General features: G+C 40.9%; 1 protein-coding gene across 1 annotated transcript in view; it reads right to left on the reverse strand.

Annotated features, from left to right (window-relative positions):
- ZMAT4 (zinc finger matrin-type 4) overlaps positions 1-13,128 on the reverse strand; it is a 207,368-nt gene that overhangs the window by 75,583 nt on the left and 118,657 nt on the right. The gene's annotated exons all lie outside the window — the stretch shown is intronic.

The following is a 13,128-nucleotide window of genomic DNA, read 5'->3' on the forward strand; positions in this document are numbered from 1 at the left end:
GTGAAAATGCGTGTTTCAGGCCGCGATTATAGTAGCGGTGTGCGCGTGACGGAGCGCGCACCTGCCGCTCGCGCGAACCCTGCACTGAGGTCTGCACTGCACTGAGGTTCTCCAGGATCGTGCGCGCGGTCGGGCTTCACCGCTCGCGCGCTCTATGGGCAGCATCATGAGGGTACATATATTTGTTCCGGAGGCGCGTTGCGTGCGGGCATGCCGCCACTATAATCACGGCCTTACATTTATGCATCAAGCTATATTATCTCCTTTTTTTTCAGGAGCAGTTCCTCCTGTTTTATTTTTTTACCCCTCTTTTCTTTTACGAGTGGGAAGCTGGGGGTCTCTGTAGCTGAACCGCGTTAATTTCAGTCCACGGACCCCCTGGTTACTGAGATACATACCAGGATAGGTGCCAAAGGAACCATCCTGTCTAGTAGAAACAAAATAGCCTGCATCATACGTTGCGCTTCCTATTGGCCCTGGCAGGGATTTAAATACCAGGAAGTTAGCCGGCGGCACACTTCCCGGTACACATATCTTGGGAACCAGGGGGGCTCCGGAGCGGACATTAACGAGGTTCAGCTCTGGGGACCCCCTGCTCCAAATATTAGCTTTAAAAAAAATGGGGGAGGTGGAGCATGGCGTGGATACAGTGGATTGCTCATTGAAGCTCTAGTCTGTAGCTTGCAATTTGGGAAAGGTTTACTGAAGCTATGAGCAGTTACAGAGTACTCGTATTATAATAGGAAATATGGGGGGCTGTCTTTTCCCCCTTTTGCGTATGGCAAAAGTAACATGGTAAATCTCATCTCACTGTAACAAATCTTAATTTGCAAGTTGTATAAATTTAACAATGCCACGGTGGGGAAAAACTGAACGTGCAACTCTTAACGTGGCCTAGTAACCCAATACAAATGGCTTGTTTTACTAAATGGTGCAAGCAGATATGTTTGTGCAGCTGTAATTCACTTATAGTGTACACAGCATTTAACCAATACAAAATGTGCTGATTTCGATGGTATGACGTTACTTCCAATTGTTTCGTTAACTTAAATTTCAACGCTATTTCCATTTGGTAAGGATTTTTTAAACGCTTCTGTGTCTATGAATATGTAATAATCTGGGATCTTGTTTTATACATTAATTCCTTTTATATGATGGAATTGTTTCAATTTTCATCCCCTAAAGGTTTCCCTGTAATTTTCAGGTCATTTGAAAATTGTATCAAATACAGAAGAATTTACAGACATGTGATATCCGACGCGCAATTTGAGAGGGTTCGTTTTCCTTACAATGAATCTAATCTCAGACACACTATTAGAGAGGGTTGGGGTTCCTTACAATGCATCTGATCTCAGACGCTCTATTAGAGAGGGTTGGGGTTCCTTACAATGCATCTGATCTCAGACGCGCTATTAGAGAGGGTTGGGGTTCCTTACAATGCATCTGATCTCAGACGCTCTATTAGAGAGGGTTGGGGTTCCTTACAATGCACCTGATCTCAGACGCGCTATTAGAGAGGGTTGGAGTTCCTTACAATGCATCTGATCTCGGACGCGCTATTAGAGAGGGTTGGGGTTCCTCAGAAATTCTCAATATAATTATAGGGTTCCTTGCCCAAAAAAGCACTATCCTACACAGTCATACGGTATCCTTTACTTATGTTCCTGTCATTAAATGCAGAATAACCTGAGGATGCATTGTTTCTGCACGTCTCAGAGACAAGTCACTGCAGTCACAAAAGCTCTGCATGCCATTTTCCTTCTTTATCAGAAGAAAGGATTAGTCTCTTCAAGAGCTAAGTCACTGTAAGCACCTTCAACAGTGCCAGAATAATACAGAGCCCCCACTGTATCTATCTTATAACTGCTGTCTTTTTTCTCTACATTATAAGAAATGAGAAACCTCCCTAACAAGACATCATCTAACCCACGGGTGCGCAAACTAGGGGGCGCAAGATTTTCCAGTGGGGGCGCGGCGGTTGCAGATTCCCAGCGCTCTTCCCCAAGGCATTTAAACTAAATGCCGGGGGATCGCGCAAGGCCTCTGCAACTTCCCTTACCTCCGGTGACGCGTTGGGTTTACATGACGTCACGTTGCCATGGCAATGTGACATCAGGTGACACTGCGGCGCCATTTGACACCGGACACAAGATAAGGAGGGGGGCGCGAGCAGGAGGGGAGACCAGGCAGGGGGGTGCAGGGGGAAAAGTTTGTGCACCCTTGATCTAACCCAATGTTTCCCAATCTTTAGTTCCACAGGGAATACATCTGCTTTCTCAGCCACCCATGCCCGTCAATGTTTCAAGAGTTAAATTCATTAATTTTTTCATAAAACTAGCAATTTAAATAAAATACCTAATAACTCCATTGATCATTTCTTTTAAAATGACAATTGTGTCACAAAGGCAGTATTTGTAACTTTCATTTAATTTCTTTTTGTATTTTTAATATAATGCAAGATTTTAAATCAACAATACACTAAAATCAGATCATTCTGGGCCATATTTGCTAAGCCGTTTTCTGACATAAGACACCTTGCAGCATTTGAAGAAGCCCTACTGCCAATTGAGGGGAATGAGCAGTAAGATGTCTTCCAGTGACAGTAGGGGTCTATTGGCTATGGTGACCAGATGTCCCGGTTTAGCCGGGACAGTACCGTTTTTTGTTGTTTGTCCAAGTGGCCCGAAATTGTAGTAAATGTCCAGTTTTTTTTAAATTGCCGCTCGTGCATGCGTGATTGTCAATCACTAGCCACGCATGCGTGATCATCAATCGTGGGCCGCACTTGTGCGAACGGCAATTGACGCCGCCATGCGCAATTTGCAATCACCGCCACACAAGCGCGATCGTCAATCGCTGACTGCGGATGCACGAATGGCCCGCAAAAACTGCGCATGCGCGAGCAGCCCGCAACAACTGCGAATGCGTGAGCAGCCCATGCCGACTACGCATGTGCGACCATCTCGGTTTTGTCCCGGGAAATATATAGTCACCCTACTTACAGTATGGCAAAAGACTGTTTAGTAAATACAGCCCTATATGTTTTCTCATGGAATTCTACAGGTTCGCCTGATACACGGAACCCTGGTTGAGAGTCACTTGTCTAACAACTTTTACACCAGCAATATATAGTCATGTAAGCCCTATATAAAGCTACGTTTTACTCTGTAACTGGCACAAGCTGGTCTATTTCTCTGCATTCACTGTTGAGCTTGACAAATAATTCTACATTAAATTCTGACAAGCTCTCAAGGCTTAGAAACCAAATCCAAAATAATGAAATCAGTGAAAATAAACCTTTCAAAATGGCATTGAAATACTAGATACTAACATGGTTAAACATAATGAGAAATAAATCATAAATGGCAATGTAATAAAAATAGCAGCGAATATTAAGTATTTTAATCAATCTGGTGCTTCGGGGGTTAATGTGGTTACAGTTTGTCTTAAAAATACAATATATTGTGTTTATGACAGGTCAAGACCCTTCCTGTGTTTGTGCTGATCTACAAAGAGGGCTTAATTGCGGGGGACTATCACTGATGGCCCATTAAAAGTGAAATGTGTGTAGTTTAGAAGGCTAAAGATGATAGCCAGATCCTGGGCTGTCAGCCTCAAAGAGAACGGTAACATTCTTGAATTATCACTTGTGCATCACAAAGAGAGAGGAGACAAACAGGCCACCACTTAGGACTTTATTAAAAATAAGGATATAATGTGATGACATCTATTCTGAATAATAAGAGGTACATATCTGGCATCGCTGCAATAAGATGACTCAAATCATACCACACTCTTCAAGATTAAGGGGTGCCAAAGACAGATATATGTTTCTCCTGCTAAAATAGACATTAGGCCGTCTAATTTTAGATGTGGGCATGTATGTGGACCGTGAAGATGGCGTTTGTCTAAGTATTCGGGAAATTAAGTTATGAGTGTTTCTATATTCAGTCAGACTTTTAAACATCAGAAGAAATGTTTTTTCCCCTTAAGTCATAAATGTCACCCAAGTAGCTGATTTACGACAGGGGTGGGTCTTATGTGTGTTTCAATTCAAGAAGGTCTGGGCATAAATGTTGACATGTTTGAATAGAAAATCATAATTCAATTGAGGAGTGTTTTGGGATCAGAACACATGAATTCTCTTCTACTCCAGTGACTTCTCTGGGACAGGACCTATGACATATGGTAGCGTACTGTATAGTTCTGTTTGTTTTATCCTGTTATTTTAAGAAACTGTTATACATTTTATTATCAATGTATGTTCTTGTTATAATCTTTTTGATGTCATCTAAAGCACTGTCTTTTTGTATATTAAAGCCAAACTTTAATAAGCCAAGCATTGTGCTCTGATTGAACTGTTGCATGCTTTGTAGCCAGTAAAGTACATTTTCGGACACATTTTGCTAGAACAGATTTTTGTGTGTTAACTGCATAGTTTTTAGTTAATAGACAGGGACCTGGGACCCTAGCAGATAACTATATAATTATATAAGCGAATACCAGTGTATTACACTGGTATTCGCTTATATCTGTAGCTGTGAGACAGAGAGTGCTGGTACTATTTTTTGGTTTGTTAGTACTTCTGAAGGGTATTAGGGTCCCTTCCTGTTCCGTGCACCCTGCAACCTTGCTGAGTCATTGTGTCAGAGTGCTATCTATCACCCCCCCCCCCCCTTTCTATATAATTAGATATTTTTGCATATTTCTCGATGGTGGAAGCGTATAGATATGATTGCCATTGAGTAAGGGGTCAATATTTACTCATTGAAAGTACCTTGCGATGAGAAAGGTGAGTTCCCTAGAGTAGCCGTGTGTATTTACCCTGGTTGCATATCTAAATTACGTGCTCACAAGTGTGCTGCACATGACAGATGGTATATTGGGAATGATTGAGAGGGGATATTGTTAATTTGAGGGATCTTTGCACAAGGGGGAAAGTGGTCCAGCTAAGTAGCTATGTATAACTCTTGTCCCGTATGCAGGTCACGTGCTCACAGGTGTGCCATACGTGACAGGCACAAACATTAGAATTTCTTTTATAAATAAAAGCATTTAGGAATTGGAAGACCTTATTTTTCATATTATACAGCAGGTGTTCACTAATCTGCTCAGGGGCTGTCGAAAGTGACTGAAAACTCGCAAAACACATAGGTCACCTGCTGTTGCTGACAGCCCTAGAGCAAGTGAGCGAAACACATGGAGCATCTACAGAGGTGTGTCCTCCCGTTCCCTAATGCATCATGTCAGAGAAGCACTACCCAGAACCCATGAGTGCGTGTCACTGTAGGAAGGCCAATCAGACAGTGCAGAAGAGAACTCCAGCAAGAACAGGAAATGTTGCAGATTCAATTTGAGGGGAGGATCTACCTGTTGTGCCTTATTGAAAAAATTAATATAGTGAGTGCATGTTTTGTTTTTTATTCTTTGTGTTTATGAAAGATATTCCATGTGTTTATTGGCACATTAGGAATTTCCACATAAACAATCATACACACAGTATGTATTAATGAATGCTCACAGCAAGAAGTGATGTACAAAAAGCTAGGCAAGGAGATGTCTAATATATGGTTCTGAGGCCTATTTTTAGTCTAATCTGTTAGGTAATAAAAACACAGGTAATCTAAAGATATTGTAAGGAAAAAAATAATGTTATTAATTATGTTTTTAAGGTCAAATTTTTATAATTTGGTTTGAAAGAAATCATTTACAATTCACCCCATCTCTTTTTATAGCTCAACCCTTGAAAACAAAAACCCACCCTTTACTCTTTCGCTACATTGATTAGGACTTTCTAATTAACATCCATCTGGTTTCTCAATTAAATAAAATGTAATTGCTCTATTAGCATTTATCTGCTGATTAGGGAGAAAAACATTGAATATTGCCTCAGAGACATTAATTCACATAAAGATGTCAGTGTACTGTTCACATCTTTATCTATCTATCTTGCCCTGACTTGGAAGTGGGAAATTATTGATAGTTATAATTACATTTCTTAAAAACGCGTTACGTTCTTGTCTGTGTTTATCAAATATGTTATACATTTTACTTCAGGAACTTGGAATATATACCGTACAGCAACAATATAAAACATACAGTAGGCGAAGTAAAGAAGGTACCCCTCTTGCTGGGGTCCCATCGCTTTTTTTTTAGGGGTCTGAACCCCTGCATCGTCCAGTTTGGAACTGTGCTATCCCTACACCATCTAATTTTGGGGAAATGTTTTCCAAGATGGCTGCCGGAAAACTTCCTGCCTGTGAGCCAATCAGCAATAGTGACTGACTAGTAGGCAACTTCCTTTGAACATCTATCTGAAGTTCCTGAAAATGCTGGTAGTCATAAAGTAAATATCTCCGGAACTGATTGAGCAGTGCCATAGTTACAGCTCTTATACACCCAGACTGGCTGCATGTGCCTGTTTTTAGCAAAGCGACAAACCAAAATGGAACATTTGGATTCAAGAATTTCATACATATGCAGGTCAATTACCCAGAGAGATTTGCACAATCACAGACCTGACAGGTTTTTTTTATCAGGAAAAAAAGGACTGTCCCAGATGTCAAATTAAATCCATCCTATTATAACGTGTGAGCTGTATAAATTCTCCCAAGGCTCCATATAACCCCTCTCCCAATCATTCACGTAATACAACTGGGGCAAGATATTAAGCAAAAAGCTTCATGAACAGATGCTTCAAAGTGCATTTTTAGGACGCCTGCCTTAATGTTCATTTAATGGCAAAACTGCCGTTTCGTTAACTTGATACATAGCCCGAATAAGTACAATAACTGAAACTTTTTATTACAAAAGAAGCAGCATTAAATGTCACAATATCACATTTACACTTGCTGACGAGGACCACAGGCCATACATAACCAGGTAATAAATCTGGAAACTGAGATATGAATGGGACTTTTGAGCTTAATAATACCTTCTCAGCAATGCATCTTTCAATGCCTTATTGATTGAGCTGGCTGGGAATAAAATGGCAGTCATACTTTTTGTCATGTAATAACAATGCAAGTGTCAGAAATTCATTACTTAGGCAAACTGTTCCAGATTGTTTAATGTATCATATTGGGACACTTTAAAAAGAACAGGGTATAATCATACTAAATGGTTCCAGTTAGGATGCATGTTGGCCTCATATTAAATCCCTGGGCTGCCTTCAACACATCTGCTTCTCTGGCACGAAAGTGTCACATTTTTACCCAAACATATTCCTCAAAATGTAGGTCTCCTCTAGGATAGAGGTACAAAGAAGAGCTTCTACTCACAAGTTCACAATGCAATTCTCCATTTATTGTAACAGCCAAGAACAGAGGAGAAACAACGTTTCCGGTCCCATATGGACCGGTCCCAAGCCTGTAGTCCCACCTCAGTGCTGTGTTTAGGTAAACGACTGGGTAAGTGTAATGCTAATTAAAATGGGGCCCATAACATTCCTCCGTAGTGCCTCCAGTAGGCACCAACAACCCAAAGACCTGAATACTGTATGTCTTATAATAAATTAGGTGTAAGATATTAAACTAAATTACATGATATAAAAAATAGCTAAAGTACCGTATCTCAACCAAGGCACACCCAACTCTGGCACGGACTATGATCAGATGAGTGCTACATGAAATGATCCAAATACGGTCTGCTTCCTGTAGGCACGGCTGCCAATAGCCTTGGATGAGGAAATCTCTGGTCATATCATGCCAGAGGTACATGGGACAGCCACATGTTGAGCATGCCATGTGTGCAATTTGTTGGCCTTTACCGCCAGAGATTAGTTGAGATTGCCTTGATTCAGATGTCCAATTATTACTCAATTGGCCATATATCTCAAGCAGCACTACAAACATGTACCCTTGTGGTAGACTAGTAGCAATAAAATATCAACTGTTCACCTGTGTCTAAAATGAACACAGGTAAAGGTTTAAAATGAGTTTCTCGGGAAACATGGTGCTTTATAACAATCGCCCAGCTTTCTCTTCTGTGTGGCTTGACTGCAATCTAATGCCTAATTATAGATATTAATCCAACCAACAGCTGTCTAACCATAACTTTCTACATTGACTCTACATAGTATCCTAGCAATGTAAGCTAATAACTGTGTTTAATATTAGTCTTTCACACACATTGCATAACTAATGTAATTGTATTAAAAACAGCTGAGAAGAATGATATTCCCCTGTTTTAGTGGAGGTCATCCTTATGTGCTGCATAAATATGTTGTTAGTTAAATAATTCTGTTAGTTTGGATATCCACTAATTAAATTGACTTAAAATAATGTCCTGCAAAAATGATTTAAAATAATCACAATAATATAATAATACCAAAATAATTATTTGTGACGTTTTAAGAGTTTATTCAGAAATAAATCTTGGCCGTGTTGGAACTACAATTATAGCATTAAAGGCAAAAGGAAACTCTATTGAATAACTTTGCATATAATAATAATATCGCTATGTACCTAAGTACCAAGGGTTGAACTGGCTTGTGGGTTTAGATTCTCTCTCATTGTGCCACTTACATCTCCACCTATGAATAAATAGCTGAGACCATCTTAATACTGCTTTAAAAAAAAAAAGATTTAAGAGATTAGATATCTGCCAAATTGTAAATAATGGCTACAATTGGGACTGTTAAATATGGGTTTCATGTGTTTTTAGATCTTATTTTAATTTATTATTATTTTTACTTGTTTTGTGATTGTATGTTTTTATCATTTAAAATGTCGATTGTTTTGTAGTGTATTACACTGTGTTGAATGTTTACTGTTATAAAAATGTGGATTACAAATAAAGAATTTACAAAAAAAAACCTACTGGTTTAAAATAAAAGTGCATTTTAAAAGAACAGATTGGCACTGGTATATGAATTGTGTATGTCTGCTATACGAATAATAACGTACAATCCAGTAAAATGTGTAAAGTGAAAGCAATGGTATAATCAAAATGAACTTGCAGATTGTATTCATTTATTTCAATAGTTTTTTTGCATTCGATGCATGAAGTTACTGTACCTGAAATTGACCATTCCGCAACATTTTATGGTAGATACACAGCAGCAAATAAATATCATCACTCAAAGCTAACAGTTCCTGAAATATTTTGTAACCGTACTATATTAATTACATGCTGTGCTGATAATTTTCTTATTATAATATCAGTTGATTTTACCATTTCTTATACTAAAAATCTCTCTCTCTCTCTCTCTCTCTCTCTCTCTCTCTCTCTCTCTCTCTCTCTCTCTCTCTCTCTCTCTCTCCTGTGTGTATATATATATATATATATATATATATATATATATATATTTATTTTTTTCAGGGTTAGGATTGGGAGTAACCATGTAATTACCTTTGTGGATATGTATTAACCTCAAGGAAAATAACATCCATTATTGATTTTGGTAATGTGGCGTTATGTGAGTTAACAGCCTCTGTGGATCTGGTCCTATATAGCAGCGGTGTGCAAAGTGGGCGGCGCAACACCTAGGTGGGGCACTGGATTTGTCTGGGGGGGGCGCGGGCGGTTGCAGAGATCCCCCACTCTTCCCCGAGGCATTTAAATTATATGCCGGGGGATCGAGTGTGGACTCTGCTGGCGTCATTCGTGTCCATGGCAACGCGGCGTCACATGATGCCGCGGGGTCATGTGACGTGACGTCACACGTGTCAAATGACGCCGCGGGGTCATGTGATGTCACACGTGACAAATGACGCTGCGGGTCAGGTGCGAGGTAAGGAGGAGGGGGGGTCAAAACGGAGAGGAGCACGCCGAGGCGCAGCAAAAAATGTTTGCCCGTCCCTGCTATATCGCTCAAACAACTGTGTTTTACCCAAAGAAGATGGTACGGCTACATCCTGAAATGTATCAGATATGGAACATTCAATGTGCTCACTAAGGCATGGCCATCAATATACAAAAGGAGTAATGGTTTTATTTATATCTGTAGCAAAAAAAACTAAAAGAAAAGGTTACACTGAATACAAAGATAAGAAAATTATAAAGAATACAACCAAATGTTTCACACAGATTGCCCAAACCTGGTCCAGTCTCTCAAATGTCACACACATATCTCGGATCACAAGCATCATATCGCATGTAACCTGCACCTTTCCAGATGGAGGAGTTTGAGCAGTGGCATTTTCTATGAAGAATCCAGAACTCTGCATATTAACCAATGTCAGACTGTTTTGTGCATAAGGTATATGCTCCGTTTCTGTCTTTATTGTTCTCTACATGGTTCTGGTTTGTCTGGTTTCCCTCCCTCATATTGTTTCACACAACAGAGCCAAAACGTCTTCTTTGCCCTAGTACAGGGGTGGCCAACTCCAGTCCTCAAGGGCCATCAACATATCAGGTTTTAAGGATATCATTGCTTCAACACAGGTGACTCAGTCATTGACTGTGCCACTGATTGAGCTACCTGTGCTAGGATATCCTTAAAACCTGAATGCCACTGCTCAAACTCCTCCATCTGGACTGGAGCTGTCCACTTCTGTACTAGTAGATTAATCATCCGAAATGTGCTGCTGCCTTTAACTTTCTGAATCAATCATTTTGTAGAGACCATGAAATGTTAGAGGATCCCACAGCGCCTGCAAGACTAGAGAAAATGGCCGTTTAACTTTGCATTCTATGTTACACACCTTTTATGTGATTACTTTACTGGTTGTTGTGTCTTTCTTTTTGCTGCTAGTGCTTCGTGGACGTATTCCAATATTTCTTTCCCTCAGGTGAGGATTTTGCATATTGTCACCACCACAACAGTCGGCATTTCACGAAAACATGACATACACCCGTATATTTGCTGGAGGCAAAACTAAAAATAAAACCACAGGCGTTTTGTCCATCTGTGCTGTGTGTTAAAAGAGATTGTGCAATAATGATTCAGTACTCTGGGATCTATAAATGGAATAGTAACGTCAACCAAAGACAATGAATCACATCCAATATGTTAATGTAATGTAAACAGTAAATCAAAGTAGTGTTTATAATGATGACTTCATTCAAAATGTTCTTGGAGGTATAATGCATCATTGTGTAGTAGACTGACCAGTTGTACAGTTCTTCTCTCCAGCCTCCTGCAGTCCAGGTCCTGCAAAGACATTTTCAAGTGCACACAGCTCTCATATACAAACAAACATGTTTCCTTCTCTTCCACACGTCCTCCTGCTTCCTGTGGCAAGTATCACATCAGAAGCAGATGGCTTCTAATGGAAGACTTAGCATGAATTCAACTCGCTGCTGCCTGGCTGCAGATGGAGAACTTAAAAACATCTCAAGCCTTCTCATATTTCTTTGTGTTCTGCTGTCTTCATTATGCTGGCAACAAAAAAATATATGAACCATTTCCGTCCAGACGTCCATGATTTTACAATGTTGAGTTTCCAATGCAGGTACATACGGTATGGGCTAAAAAACCACTGACGTTTAAAACAAATAGGGAACTGCGACAGGAATTTCCTGAGTTTCCCTTTTGCTCCATCAGGGAACATAACGCGACATTACCTAACACAGGAACAGGCGTTAAGAAGTCCACGGTACTCCTCAGGAAGGGGGGCATTACGGAGAGGGGTGGGGGCCCGAGGCAGCACTGTTGTGGTTAAGGGAACTTGGGAGAGTTATATCAGAGGTAGAGGGGCTGGACATAAGGGGAGGGTATAAAGGGAAGGGGATTATAAGACTCACCCTCTCTGCCTGCTGTTCCAGTGTTAATCCCGTCTCCCCACCCTCTTTTTTCTATTTGGGGGGTTTGGAAAAATATGTCTGTATATTTTGTGGTTTGTATTGTTTATCTTGTTCATTTAAAAAAAAAATAAACTAATATATATATATATATACACATATGTATATACACACACACATTCACACACACAACGAGCAAAGAAACATCTGTGAAAGAATTTAAGAAAATGGACTGTGCTAAGGGGGCTGGTCTGGTGATGTCCTTCCAGTTTGGATGGGGTACATTATACATTTTCTGCTTGGCTGGTGCGGCCGGTGGGTTCTTGGGCGTCATAGGTGATGCAGATGAGTCCTCGTGTGTGGGTGCAATGATGCTGCTATTTGGGTTATATGGTTTTAATAAATGTGGTGGCCATTTTACTCCAATTCTGTAGTCGGTGTCTTATTGGAGGGAGAGTGGTCTAGATTAGGGTTACGCAAAGTTGGGGCGGCGCAAGATTTTCTGGGTGGGCGCGGCGGTTACAGAGGCCCTGCACTCTTCCACAAAGCATTTCAATTAACGCGCGAGGTCTCTGTAACTCACTTACATGGTCTCTGGCGACTTCTGGTGATGTGTCGCTATAGCAACGCGACATCACATGATATCGTGACGTCAGAAGACGCCGGAGAACAGGTAAGGGGGGGGGGGCGTGAGCAGTGTGGGGAGCAGACAGGGAGGGTGCAGACTGAAAAGTTTCCGCACTCCTGGTCTAGATACCGAGGGGTAACGGGAGACCTCCTGACGTCATGTTCCCTGAGTGGTCTAATCGACTGGCAATATTTTTTGACAAAAAACTAGATACCTGTAGGTATGTTTTAATGATTTTTGAAGCGTGTGTGCAAACATGGTATGATGAGACATGATTCCTCCATCTACTCCCTTTTGTGGTATCTCAATGTTTGCTGAAACATGAGTTTTCACAGGCAAAGTCCCTAGAATCCCTACTCATTATCTTTATTGCCCCCCTAACATGGACAGGCTAGACTAGACATTGAGTAAACACTTGAGTGACTCATACCCATTGGCGAAGATTCAGCTCGGGGGTTCACTAAATGGCTGTCAGTGCAGTAGAAGAGGTAAAGTTCTGTGGGGAAGGTCATGTGACCAGGCAGTCACTAGATACAATTTGGTGCACTGCTAGAGAGAGGGCAAGGCTCAAAAAAGGGGTGTGCTAGAGTCAGTTTCAGAAGAGGAACCAGATGTGACAGAACAGATCTATATATATTAAACTCAAAAGGTGTTTGTCTGTGGGTTTGTGCTCGCTCTCATTGTCTGTTATTGGCTGTCAAGCTCTCCCATTGGCTGACTGCGGGGCGGGCCTTGACTGTCACTGGCTCTCTTGAGCACACAGGCATGACTGTGTGCTGATATCAAGACACCAAGGGACCAGACCTCTTTTCCTG

Source organism: Ascaphus truei, chromosome 8 (assembly GCF_040206685.1).
Source record: "Ascaphus truei isolate aAscTru1 chromosome 8, aAscTru1.hap1, whole genome shotgun sequence".
Taxonomy (NCBI): Eukaryota; Metazoa; Chordata; class Amphibia; order Anura; family Ascaphidae; genus Ascaphus; species Ascaphus truei.